The sequence below is a fragment of the Elephas maximus genome, chromosome 14 (assembly GCF_024166365.1).
Source record: "Elephas maximus indicus isolate mEleMax1 chromosome 14, mEleMax1 primary haplotype, whole genome shotgun sequence".
Classification (NCBI taxonomy): domain Eukaryota; kingdom Metazoa; phylum Chordata; class Mammalia; order Proboscidea; family Elephantidae; genus Elephas; species Elephas maximus.
Window position 1 is genome coordinate 99,578,796 of NC_064832.1, and position 14,360 is coordinate 99,593,155.

The 14,360-nt window shown below is 41.1% G+C and overlaps 1 protein-coding gene across 1 annotated transcript in view; it reads left to right on the forward strand.

Annotated features, from left to right (window-relative positions):
• Positions 1–14,360, forward strand: part of LOC126058050 (zinc finger protein 699-like) — a 546,539-nt gene that overhangs the window by 44,173 nt on the left and 488,006 nt on the right. The window lies entirely within an intron of this gene.

Genomic DNA, 14,360 nt, shown 5'->3' on the forward strand with positions numbered 1-14,360 from the left:
TAATTAGATGGAATATACAGGAATCATATTGACTACATCTATGAAAAGAGATGATGGAAAAGCTCAATATCATCAGCCAGAGCAAGGCCAGGGGCCGACAGTGGAACAGACCATCAATTGCTCATGTGCAAGTTCAAGTTGAAACTGAGGAAAATTAGAACAAGTCTGTGAGTGCCAAAGTATAGACCTTGAGTATATCCCACCTGAATTTAGAGACCATATTAAGAATAGATTTGACATGTTGAACACTAGTGATCGAAGACGAGTTGTGGAATGACATCAAGGACATCATCCATGAAGAAAGCAAGAGGTCAGGACAGGAAAGAAAGAAAAGAACAAAATGGATGTCAGATGAGACTCTGGAACTTGCTCTTGATCATCGAGTAGCTAAAGAGAAAGTAAGAAATGATGAAGTAAAAAGCTGAACAGATTTCAAAGGGCAGCTTGGGAAGACAAAGTAAAGTATTATAATGACTTATGCAAAGAGCTGGAGATAGAAAACCAAAAGGGAAGGACATGCTCAGCATTTTTCAAGCTGAAAGAATCAAAGAAAAAATTAAAGCCTTGAGTCGGAATATTAAAGGACTCCATGGGGAAAATATTAAATGACTCAGGAAGCATCAAAAGAAGATGGAAGGAATACACAGAGTCACTATACCAAAAATAATTGGCTGACATTCAACCATTTCAGGAGGTAGCATATGATCAAGAACCGGTGGTAGCAAAGGAAGAAGTTCAAGCTGCATTGACAGCGTTGGCAAAAAACAAGGCTTCGGGAATTGACAGAATACCCACTGAGATGTCTCAACAAATGGATGCAGTGCTGGAAGTGCTCGCTCATCTACGTCAAGAAACTTGGAAGACAGCTACCTGGCCAAGTGACAAGAACAGATCCATATTTATGCCTATTCCCAAGAAAGGTGACCCAGCTGAATGCAGAAATTATGGAACAACATCATTAATACCACATACAAGTAAAATTTTGCTGAAGATCATTCAAGAGTGGCTCCAGCAGTATATCAACAGAGAACTGCCAGAAATTCAAGCTGGGATCAGACGAGGACTCAGAACCAGGAATATCATACCTGATATCAGCTTGATCCTGACTGAAAGCAGAGAATACCAAAAGATGTTTCTTGTGTTTTATTGACTATGTGAAGGCATTTGACTGTGTGGACCATGACAACTTAGGGATAACATTGTGAAGAATGGGAATTCCAGAACACTTAACCGTGCTCACGAAGAACCTATACATAGACCAAGAGGCAGAACAAGGGCTAACTGTGTGGTTTAAAGTAAGAAAAGATGTCTGTTAGGGCTGTATCCTTTCACCATACCTATTCAATCTGTATAGTTAGCAAACAATCTGAGAAGCTGGCCTATATGAAGAACAGGGCATTAGGACTAGAGGAAGACTCATGAACAACATGCAATATACAGATGACACAACCTTGCTTGCTGAAAGTGAAGGGAACTTGAAGTGCTTACTGATGAAGATCAAAGACCACAGCCTTCAGTATGGATTACATCTCAACATAAAGAAAACAAAAATCCTTACAACTGGGCCAATAAGCAACGTCCTGATAAATGGAGAAAAGACTGAAGTTGTCAGGGATTTCATTTTACTTGGCTTTGCAATCAACATCCATGGAAGCAGAAGTCAAGAAATCAAAAGATGCATTGCACTGGGCAAATCTGCTGCAAAAGACCTCCTTAAAGTGTTGAAAAGCAAAGATGTTACCTTGAAGGCTAAGGTGCGCCTGATTCAAGCCATGGTGTTTTCAATCGCCTCATATGCTTGTGAAAAATGGATGATAAATAAGGAAGACTGAAGACAAATTGACACCTTTGAATTTTGGTGTTGGAGGAGAATATTGAATATACCATGGACTGCCAAAAGAACAAACAAATCTGTCTTGGAAGAAGTACAACCAGAATGTTCCTTAGAAGCAAGGATGTTGAGACTTTGAAACACATACTTTGGACATGTTATCAAGAGGGATCAGTCCCCGGAGAAGGACATCATGCTTGATAAAGTAGAAGATCAGTGAAAGAGAGGAAGACCTTCAACGAGATGGAATGATGCAGTGGCTTATGCGTAACAACGATTGTGAGGATGGCGCAGGACTGGGCAGTGTTTAGTTCTGTTGTATGTAGAGTCGCTATGAGTCAGAACTGACTTGATGTCCCCTAATAACAACTTCTCCACGTTGTAAACTACTTACTGGATTTTTTTTTTTAAGTGATCTTGAAAATCCTGTTTATGTCAGGTCACAACACTTGCAACTGTGAGGTCCCAACTCCAAGAACAATTACTAAATTTGCATTCAAAGTCTGTCTTGAGGATTTCCGATTTCCAGCCCAACATTTACAGGGCTTGGAAGTCATCACTCCCATTGTCACAACAAGAAAAAAGCTGAACAAACAGAAAATCAACAAGCCTTCTTAGCTCTGTCAGAGAGTTGAGGCCACAGGGCAAACTACTGCCCTGAAAACTGGAGAAACAGGTAACTACAAAGAATCACTGCTTACTGGAACAGAAGCCTCCCTGGAGCCACAGCTAGTAGGAACACCTAAACAGTATTTGGCTAATTCTGAAGACTGAGGCTGGACCAGCTTGAGAGAGAAAAGTCTCTGGAGGCCCAGCCCTGGGGAGGTGCACTTTCCAAAGTTTGGCCTCTAGGAGCCCCATCAAGTTCTCAGTGTGAAGATCTGAGAAAAATCCCCTTGTGATCCCAGCAGAGGAGAGGAAAGGTAACCATACGAAATGTGCCCAGGCAATTCTGTTCCCTTTAACAAAGGCCTACCCTCAAAGAGAGACTATTTTATCAGAGACTGACGGATGTAGGTTTTATCAGAAGCTAAATCCACTATTCTAATGGAGATTTCAACACCCCTCTATCACTAATTGACAGACCAGGAGGCAGAAAATCAGTAAAAATATAAGTGAACTGAGAAACACCATCAATCAACTGGGTCTAAGTGACATTTATAGAATACTTGATCCAACCACAGCAGAGTTCTTTGCCATTGGAAAGCACTTTCCTTTCAAGTTCACGTGAAATTCTCCCCAAGATAGACCATATTCTGGGCCATAAAACACACCTTAGCAAGTTTTAAAAAGTAGAAAGTAAACAGAGTGTGTTTTCAGACTACAATGGACTTGAACTATAAATAAGAAACAGAAAGATAGCTGGAAAATCCCAAAATATTTGGAGATTAAACAACACACTTTTAAATAACACATGGGTCGGAGAAGAAATCTCAAGAGAAAGTAAAAAAATAAATGAAAATGAAAATACACCTGATCGAACTTTGTGTGATGCTGCAGAAATAGTACTTAGAGGGAAATTTATAGCATTAAATGCATATATTAGAAAAGAAGAAAGATCTAAAATAAATAAAGTTTCCAATTCAGGAAACTAGGAAAAGAAGAGCAAATTAAATCCAAAAGAAATAATAAAAATTAGACCAGAAGTCAATTAAATTGAAGACAGAATATCAATAGAGAAAATCAACAAAACCAAAAGCTGGTTTTTTGAAAAGATTAATAAAATTGATAAACCTCTAGCCAGACTAGTCAAATAAAAAAGAGATGAGAGACAAATTACTAATATCAGGCATGAAAGAAGAGCCATCACTACTGAACCCATGGACATTAAAAGGATAATAAAGGAATATTATGAACAAATATTATGCCACAAATTTGATAACTTTGATGAAATGTACCAATTTCTTGAAATATACTATTTACCAAAACTCACATTTTAAAAAATGTAATCTCAGTAGCTCTATATTTCTTAAAGAAATCAAATCAATAATTAATAACCTTCTAGAAGAGAAGAGAAAGCAGCAGGCCCAGACGGTTTCCCTGGTGGATTTTACCAAATATTTAAGGAAGAAATGATACCAATTTTCTACAAGCTCTTCTAGAAAATAGAAGCAGAGGGAATACTTCGTAACTCCTCCTACGAAGTCAACATTATGCTCATACCAAAATCAGACAAACACGTTACAAGGAAGGAAAACTACAGACCAGTATTTCTCATAAACATGGGTGTAAAAATCCTCAAGAAAAACATTAGCGAACTGTTTTCAACAATGTATAAAAAGAGCTATAAACTATGACCAAGTGGGACTTATTCCAGGTATGCAAGTCTGATTCAACATTTGAAAATTTATGTGATGCATCCTGCCAACACACTAAAGAAGGAAAACCATACCATAAAAATAGATGCAGAAAAAGCATTTGACAAATCCATCATCCATTAGTGATGAACATCTACAAAAAACCTACAGCTAATGTCCTACTCAATGGTGAGAAACTAAATGTTTTCCTCCTAACATAGGGAACAAGGGAAGAATGTTCCTCTAACCATTCCTATGCAGCCTTGTACTGAAGTCCTAGCTAACACGACAAAACAAGAGAATGTAATGAAAGGCATGCAGATTGAGAAGAATGAAAGAAAAAACTGTCTTTATTCACAATGACATGATTGTCTTATAGAAAATCCAAAAGAATCAACAAAAGTCTGTAATGTGATAATAGTAGAGTTACAGGGTACAAGATAAGTATACAAACGTCAATTGCTTTCCAATATACCAGCAATGAACAATTGGAATTTGAAGTTAAAAACACAGTACCAATTACATTAGCACTAAAAAATTAAGAATGGAAAAAGAAATATTAGGTATAAATCTATAAAAGGAAGTACAAGATCTATGAGGAAGACTACAAAACTCTGATGAAAGAAACCGAAGAAGAGCTAAATAAATGGAGAGATATTCCGTGTTCATGGATAAAGAAGACTCAATATTGCTAAGATGTTATTTCTTGCCAACATGATCTATAGATTCAACACAGTTCCAAACAAAATGCTAGCAAGTTATTCTGTGCATATCAAAATGTGATTCTCAATTTTATATAGAAAGGCAAAAGACCCAGAATAGCCAACACGTTATTGAAGAAGAAAAAAGTCAGAGAACTGACATTATACAACATCAGGATTTACTATAAAGCTATAGTAATGAAGATGGTATGGCAGTGGCAAAAGAACAGACAGCTAGGTTAATGGAACAGAGTAGAAATTCCAGAAACAGACCCACACAAATATAGGCAACTGATCTTTGACAAAGAAGCAAAGGCAATTCAATGGAGAAAGAATAGTCTTTTCAACAAATGGTGCTGGGACAACTGAACATCCACATGCACACAAAAAAACTATGGATAGACCTTACACCTTTTACGTAAATTAACTCAAAATAGATCCTAGAAGTAAATGTAAAATGCAAAACTATGAAACTTCTAGAAGATTACAGGAGAAAATCTATGTGACCTTGGGTTTGGCAAAGACTTTTTAGATACAACACCAAAAGTACAATCCATGAAAGAAAAAATTGATAAGCTGAACTTCACTAAAAAAAAAAAAAAAAAAACAACTCTGAGAAAGACGTTGTTAAGGGAATGAAAAGATAATCTAGAGACTGGGAGAAAATATTTGCAAAACACATATTTGAAAAAGGGTTTGTTTCCAACATGTACAAAGAACTCTTAAAACTCAAAAATAAGAAAACAACTCAACGAAAAAGTGGGCAACAGATGTGAACGAACCCTTCACCAAAGAAGGTATACGGGTGGCAAATAAACATATGAAAAGATGCTTACCATCATATATCAGTAGAGAATTGGGAATTAAAGCAAGGAGACAGCACATTAGAATGGCTAAAACCCACAACACTGACTCCACCACATGCTGGTGGGGATACAAAATGGCTCAAGCACTTCAGAAGACAGCTTGGTAGCTTCTTAAAAAGCTGAGGGCAGTCTTACCATACAATCCAGCAATCATTCTTCTAGGTTTTTATACAAATGAGTTGAAAATTATGTCCACAGAAAACATGCACATGATGTTTGTTGTTGTTGTTAGGTGCCATGGAGTTGGTTCTGACCCATAGCGACCCTATGTACAACAGAACGAAACACTGCCGGGTCCTGTACCATCCTCACAATTGTTGCTATTCTTGAGTCCATTGTTGCGGCCACTGTGTCAGTCCACCTTGTTGAGGGTCTTCCTCTTTCTGGCTGACTCTCTACTTTACCAAGTATGACGTCCTTCTCCAGGGACTGATTCCTTCTGATAACATGTCCAAAGCGTGTGAGATGAAGTCTCACCATCCTTGCTGCTAAAGAGCATTCTGGCTGTACTTCTTCCAAGACAGATTTGTTCATTCTTTTGGCACTCCATGGTATATTCAATAATCTTCACCAACACCACAGTTCAAAGGCATCAATTCTCTGGTCTTCCTTATTCATTGTCCAGCTTTCACATTCAGTGAGGTGACTGATCAACTTTGGTGTCCACACACTTGCCTATCCTAGATATTTCATGTAAGTTTATCAGGGTCACTGGGGACAAGTGGGAGGGAGAGGAAAAGGGGAGTCCCTGCTTAGGGCACACTGAGCTATTAAAGGTGATGGGAAAATTTGGAAACGGATAATGTTGATGGTTAAACAACATGATAAATGTAACGAATGTCACTGAATTATACATGCAAAGTGTTGAAATGGCAAATAATTTGTCACATATGTATGTGCCACACGCACAAAAAAAGATATAGCTTTATATAGTTCTGACTCCCCGCCTAAAGATAGCCCATAAACTGAAATTCTAATGTATGTGCAGCTTAACAATAGAAGTAGTCTGAGCGAGTGTTAGAAAATGGCAGCCATTATTTCTCTTTCCTCCTAAATGATTTTAAAAACTGACTGTACATAGACATGTAGACACCCTAACAAGTGTAAATATGAGGTTAGTTTTTAAAAATCAGATGTAAATTTGAAAATGAAAGCATTTGGTAACATCTATTATTTTGTGAAATAATTTATAAGTCATATCTCAAGCTCATTATGGTAAGGTATTAAGTTATACAAACTGTCATAATTCTACAAATAAGTTAAACAGATCAGAGTTAATATTAGGGACCAAGTTTGGGGGCAATTTAGAGGCCTATCTAGAAAGCCATTTGGGAAATAAAAAATTTGAGGGGTTATGTGTGTATTTCTGTTCTGAACAACAGTTAGCATTTAATCATAGCAACAGCAACAACAAAAAGCCCTGTTTACTATTTTACTATACATCTAGAAGATAATGGATTTTTATTCTTAAATTACTTTTTTTTATCCTAAAGACAACATGCAGGGTCTAGCTTTTCCCCAAAGGTACGTAACACTGTTCAGAGAAAAATTGTTGGACAATTAATTTATTTTTACACAATTCAGAACCTTATCTCTCTTGAAAAGTGCAATGTTTCAAAGAGGAAACTGAAGAGGGTGATACAGAGCTTGTAGGAAAAACATGAAGCTAAGTCTTCTGGATTGATTGTTTGAATCAAAATTTCAGTGGAAATGTTTAAATCAGTCCTACCCTGAAACACCCTTGGAATACATTGCTACAGGTTAATAATTTACCCAAATGTATTAGAATTTGCATTTTACTTATCACACAGAAATCATTACTATTGTTGAACTGACAGATGGTTAGCCCTGAACAGATTGCAAATCATTAACATCTAGGGAATCGCCAAGCTTGAATCCCAATCCCAGCCCTGTCCTTCCAACTTCAGAAGGTCCTGCTTTTATCTCTCCCAGTGGGGTTCAATTCTTCCACAGTGTTTCTCCCCCTCTATTGCTGTAGTCTTGGTTTGAAATCAATAGAAACTTTAATCCGGATTTCAAAAGTTCACATATTGGATATTCCTGTTAGCTTACCAACAAAACACATTTCTACTTTGTTTTTTCAATATTTCTTCAGGAAAGGGATCAAAGGCCAGCTTCCTACAAAACAGACAACATGGTTCAGTATCTGCTTCCAGAAGGGTAAAGTATTGACTGGGAATTCAAAGTGAGCAAACAGAAACAAAGAAATATCTTTTAATCACCTCAGATATTACTCAGAGTATTCCCTTATTTCCAAACCTCATTTATAAAGCACACATTACTTCATCACTGTTTGTAGCAACAGCTGTTAAACCAATCTGTCTTACTAGCTTCCTCTTTCCCTCCAGCCTCAATTAGGAACGCTCCATCTCTCTCTTCTCTTTCCAGCATCTCTTCCTCTCAGCTCCAGTAAAGGTTTGTAACTTGCTCTAAGTGAGTTATCTTGGATTTGAAAGCCAAAATAAGTCATAATTCTATCCATATATCTTCTATAGTCATTTAAGCTCTATTGTAATTGTGAAGATCTCTCCCAGAAACTTCTCCTTGAAAATTTATTATCTTAATTTTGTGCGTGATATTATTCTGAGCACAACTCCAGAGAAATTTCTAAATCACAATATACTGTGCTTGCTTTATCATGTAAATTCATATGTGAAGGAAGCCACTATTAAACCTCTCACAAAGTTCTTGTTGTTAGATGCCGTTGAGTCAGCTCTGACTCATAGCTACCCTGTGTACAACAGAATGAAATTTTGCCGGGTCTTTTGCCTCCTCACAATAGTAGGTATTTCTGAGCCTATTATTGCAGCCACTGTGTCAATCCATCTTGTTGAGGGTCTTCCTCTTTTTCACTGACCCTCTACTTTACCAAACATGATGTCCTTCTCCAGGGATTGATCCCTCCTGATGACATGTCCAAAATAAGTGAAACAAAGCCTCACCATCCCTGCTTCTAAGCTTCTAAGGAGCATTCTGGCTGCACTTCTTCCAAGATAGATCTGTTTGTTCTTCTGGCAGTCCATGGTATATTCAGTATTCTTCACCAACACCACAATTCAAAGGCGTCAATTCTTCTTCAGTCTTCCTTATTCATTGTCCAGCTTTCATAAGCATGTTAAAAACTCATTGCTGTCAAGTCGATCCTGACTCATAGTGACCCTATAGAACAGAGTAGAACAGCCCCATAGGGTTTCCAAGGAGCAGCTGGTAGATTTGAACTCCTGATCTTTTGATTAGCAGCTGTAGCTCTTAACCACTGTGCCACATTTTAGGTAACTGAAAATGCCATGGCTGGGTCAGGAGCACCTTAGTCATCAAATAGACATCTTTGCTTTTTAACACTTTAAAGAGGTCTTTTGCAGCAGATTTACCCAATGCAATATGTGAAAATGTAACCCTACTCAATTATGGCAACAGTGGTAGGAGTTACTTGCATTCAACAACACCAAGCAGCAGAATTGTGAGCACACTGCGACGTAAATTTACATCTTACTTTCTGGAAAGCAAGTAAGCAGCTCACTGTATTCCTGTAATATTCAGCCCTACAGATAACATGTCCCTTGAAAGCAATGTGTCCCAAACAAGGGCTGACGTGGGTGCTGGTGAAGCACTGGCTGAGAGGTGAGGGTTTCACAAGCGCTACACTAGGTTGCTAACCAAAAGGTTGGTGTTTGAAACCCATCCTGAGGCTCCGTGGGAGAAAAGACCTGGCAACCTGCTCCTGTAAAGATTACAGCCTAGGAAACCCTGTGGGGCAGTTCTACTCCGTCACATGGGGTTGCTGTGAGTGGAGTCGACTCATAACAACGACACACAACAACAACGACGACGACAGCGTTTCATACTAGAGTTTGAATTTGATTGGTCATAGAATTCAACTTAAAACTTTAGTATTAACAGAAACGAAGCTTAAGCTGTACTTTATATGAACTATCATATAAACCCAGGATTCAGCAACTCTAACTAAAGAATTGTATCTATAAAATTAAGTGATAAAAGTTTAGTTAATTTCACAAGAATCTAACTTGATCTTTCAGCTGTTCTGATTCTTCCTCTGAACTCTTGTCTGACCCTGGAAAAGAATGAGCATTTCTATTTTTCAGAAAATTCTCATTGTTGTGAAATATATATTGTTGCTGTTATGTGCAGGTGAGTTAGTTCTGACTCATAGGCATCCTGTGTAACATATACACAGCAAAAAGGTCTCTGTCTGAACCACTTGTAATGTAGACTTCAGCGACATCAGTTACACTCACCATGTTGTGGCTCCTTCACCACTATCCATTTCAAAAAGCTCTACATCACCCCAGAAACTCAGCTCCCTTTTGTAATAACTCCCCGTTCCCTCCTCCCTGCAGCCCCTGGTAACCACTCATAAGTTTTGTTCATTTGTCTGCTGTAGGTGCTTCATGTAAGTGGGATCATACAGTGTTTGTCCTCTATGTCTGGCTTATTTCACTCAGCATCATGTTTTCAAGGTTCTTCCACGCTGTATTGTGGGTTAGAACTTCACTCCTCTTCATGGCTGAATGATACCCCATTGTGTATATATACCACACCTTGTTTACCCATTCATCTGTTGATGGACACCTCGGAGCATTTCTTTTTAACAAGGAAAGTACAATTCCCAGATAAACTTCCTTCTGGCTCATTTATAAACAGGTTTTCTTATGAATTGCATGGTGAACCCACCCTGGATAGACGGTTTCCTGTCATTATTTATTGGTGCACTTAATTGCGAGTTAGGAGAGCCACTCAGGAGGAAGCTAGTCATGATGAGCATACACACCTGCAGACGCGGCAGCAGAAGAGATGACCGTATGCTGTGACTGCTCTCCACCACCACTGTTCTACTGACCCTGCTGACTTTCACCTGGACACTGTACAGATCCTGGAAAACAGCAATGGTTAAAGGAACTCCCCCACCTTTGCGTTCAGAATGGCTCATTGCAAAGAGCCACCCTTCCCACGTGACTTAGCTAAGGCTCACAGACACCCTGTTCACCTAGGACAAGACTGGCCACAGCCTCTCCACATTCCTGGTTCTTGTCTCATAAATGAGTCACTGAGCTGCTTGACCTCAGCGGTCAATCAGAAACCAAGTGATTGTTCGTCAGACTTTGGTGAAGCTTCTCTCCTTCCTAAAGTCCCTGAACTTTGCCCTGCTCCTCAGCCTGCGCTAACACGCCACTCTGTGATACATGCTTATAATGTAGGGTTTCCACGTCACATGTGTGTGAAGCGCGGAACGTGTGACTGGAACACTTAAGCCAGGCTGTAAGCTACCTGAAACCGACATGCAACTTCTCCGTTGTGCACAACTTCCAGTTGTAATCGGCTACCTTACTATTGGCAGCTGCTTGGCCGTGAGCTGGTGTGGCCCTTAGTGTAGCTGCTGGCCTTGTAGAATGCGTACCCAGTTATGAGCTAAGATGGGGATTACCCTGACACAGTGTGAGCCAGCACCCCTGATAGGACCTTGGTTACACAAGATAGAGGGACTAAACCATAAAAACCTGTCTTGCTCTTCCCTGGGAGCTGGTCTAAGGCGGGAGGACTCTGTCAATCTCTGAACCTCTCTGAAGCTAGCACTCTGCCTGAGGCCCCGCCAGGGACGCTGCCTGCAGTTGCCACCCTCAGACCCCAGCCACGAAGGACCTGAGCTGCCTCCAGCAACTATCTGTTCAAGGTCAATGCGTGAAGGCTGAAGATATGGGCTTTCATTAGTGGGTTACGTTTACCCTACCCTGATTCTCCAGGCCTACAGGAATGTTTTGGGTCTTATTTGTGTGCTGTGATGTGACTACCCTGCAAAAAACTCAGGAGGTTCTGATGGCAAACCTGAGCATGGCACCTCTCTCTAAAGGGCCTCCTGGAGAATAGGCTGACCTTGGCCTAAACCTTTCTGATTTACTATTTGACAAAGTCACCTACTCACCCCACTTCTCCACACCTGGGCTTTTTCTAGCCTGATTTACCCTCAGTCTACACACACAAAAAAAACAACACTTTTTCCTAACTTGTGAGACCTTTACTGATCTTATATATTACAATAGGCTCCTCCCCCTACTGTAATAGCCCCTTTCCCTTTCTCCTTTTTTGGACTACAGCCTCTTTCTGATAACATCTGGATTTGGTTATTTGACAGGATCCTGTGCTCACCAATGAGATAGCCCTCAGCTACATGTGACTACATACATTTAATTAAAAATTCAGTGCTTCGATTGCACTACCTACATTTCTGTGTGAACCCTTCTCAACCAATGTCTGCGAAGCCTAGACAAGAAGCTTCCCCAGTTTCACCTTTACTAAACACTACGGATCTTAAGGCTTGACTTTCGGATACAGCCGATGTAGCTTCTTAGTGCTGCTTTAACAGCAATGCGACAAGTGGGTGGTTTAGCGAGCAGAAATGTATTTTCTCACAGTCCCGATTCAGGGAGTCAACCTAGGGGAATGCTCTCTGTCCGCTCTGGGGAAAACGCTCCTCTCAGCTTCTCGGGTTTCCTCTGGGCTTTCCTTGGCCATCTCCAGGTGGCGCTATTTTCTCCCTTCTGCACTGGTTTTCAAGTCGATTCCAACTCACAGTGACCCCAAGTGACAGAGTAGAACTGCTGCATAGGGTTTTCAAGGCTGCAATCTTTACGGGAGCAGACCACCACATCTTTCTCCTGCAGAGCAGCTGGTGGGTTCCAACTGCCGACCTTTTGGTTAGCAGCCGAGTGCTTTAACCACTGTGCAACCAGGGCTCCTAGCATGGAAAAGATTACAGCCTAGAAACCCCTATGGGGCAGTTCTACTCTGTCATATGGGGTCCATATGAGTCGAAACTGACTCAATGTCACCCCAAAACAACTGGATTAGGATGCAGCTATTGAAATGAGAGGGTATGAACTAACTAGAGGGTCCCACCTGGTTAGCAGGTATTTTACTTTTTTGAAGGCATTTTTCAGGCTAGAGGCTCTGGAGGACGACTTTGTGGCCTCCCCTTTCTGGTCCTGGCCATGGTTGGAGTGGGGAACACCCAGCTTCAAAAAGCTGCCTCCACAGAAGCCTGGTGCTCCCCTCTTGCTGGAGCTCTGACCCCCCAGAGCTCCCTCCACAGAAGCCTGGTGCCCCTCTCCCCCCAGCCGCTGGAGCTCCGGCCCCAGAAAATAGAATCCAAATGAGGCTCCCGGAACAAACACCGTGCTGGCTTCTTTGTTTAGAGGAAAGGCAAAAGTGGTGAGTTTTAGGCGATTTTTGTCCCAGGAAATCAGATCAAAAGGGATGTCACAGGTCAGGGCGCATGAAACAGAGCAAATCTTGTTTCTGGCAAGGTGACCCCGGTCTTTGGAACAAATTGCTCCCAGGACCCTAGGGAGTTAACTACCGAGGCCTCAGCATCCGTCCCCAGAAATCACAACAGTGTTGCCATGTGGGGGAGGGCTTCTGGGAAGATGTCCAAAAGCAGAGAGAGGTGACAGGACAGAAATATTCCCATTTTCCACCAGATAGAACCCCTTGCAAAGCCGAGCCTTCAGGTCCCCTCAGCATCCTAGTCGAAGGCACAAAAATTCAGAGGTGCAAAGGGTTACTGTTTCCTGCCAACGAGAGCCCATGGTAAGCAAACCCACAGACTCATAGTGACCTTATAGGACAGAGTAGAACTATTCTATAGGGTTTCTGAGGCTGTAGATTTTTATGGAAGCAAACTGCCTCATGTTTCTCCCACAGAGCGGCTGGTGGGTTTGAAACACTTAGCTTTTGGTTAGCAACCGAGCACTTAACCACTGCACCACCAGGGCTCAAAGGAGGAGCATACTGAATAATACATTCCCCCTCTTCCTCCAAGCAGAGGGGCTGGTGGGTTCCAACTGCCCACCTTATGGTTAGCAGCTGAGTGCTTTAACCACTGTGCCACCAGGGCTCCTTGGTAAGCATCCCAAACCCAAACCAAACCCATTGCCATCAAGTCGATTCCAGGTCATAGTGACCCTATAGGACAGGGTAGAACTGCCCCACAGAGTTTCCAAGGAGTGCCTGGTGCCTTCAAGCAGCTGACCTTTTGGTTAGCAGCTGAGCTCTTAACCACTGTGCCACCGGGCTCCTTGGTAAGCACAGCAAGATTAATTTCACATTCAACAAGGCCATTTTCGGTGCTTCCTGAGATGCTTTCCAACTTCCCCTCACATCTGACTCACCCACATGGGTTTCATCCACTCTTTCTGTAGAATACTTGTATTTTCCCGTTAAAACAATGCACACCCAGCTCACTGAGGGAAAAAAAGGGCACTTAGATATGTTTTGGGGTGAGATTAACAATCATTTCCTTTCAAAATAAGGAAGACTGCAATAACCAACAGGTCCTTGACCATTTGGATGGCTCTTGGGAAAGCTTTAGAGATTTAGGAACTGGTGTTTTGTATATTTAAAAGCCTTGGTGGTGCAGTGGTTAAAAGCTCAGGCTGCTAACCAAAAGGTTAGCAGTTCAAATCCACCAGCCTCTCCTCGGAAACCCTAGGATGCAGTTCTACTCTGTTCTGTACGGTCACTATGAGTTGGAAAAGACTTGATGGCAACGGGTTTGGTTTGGTTTGGTGGCACAGTGGTTAAGTGCTCTGCTGCTAACCTAGAGGTCGTGGGTTCAAACCCACCAGCCACT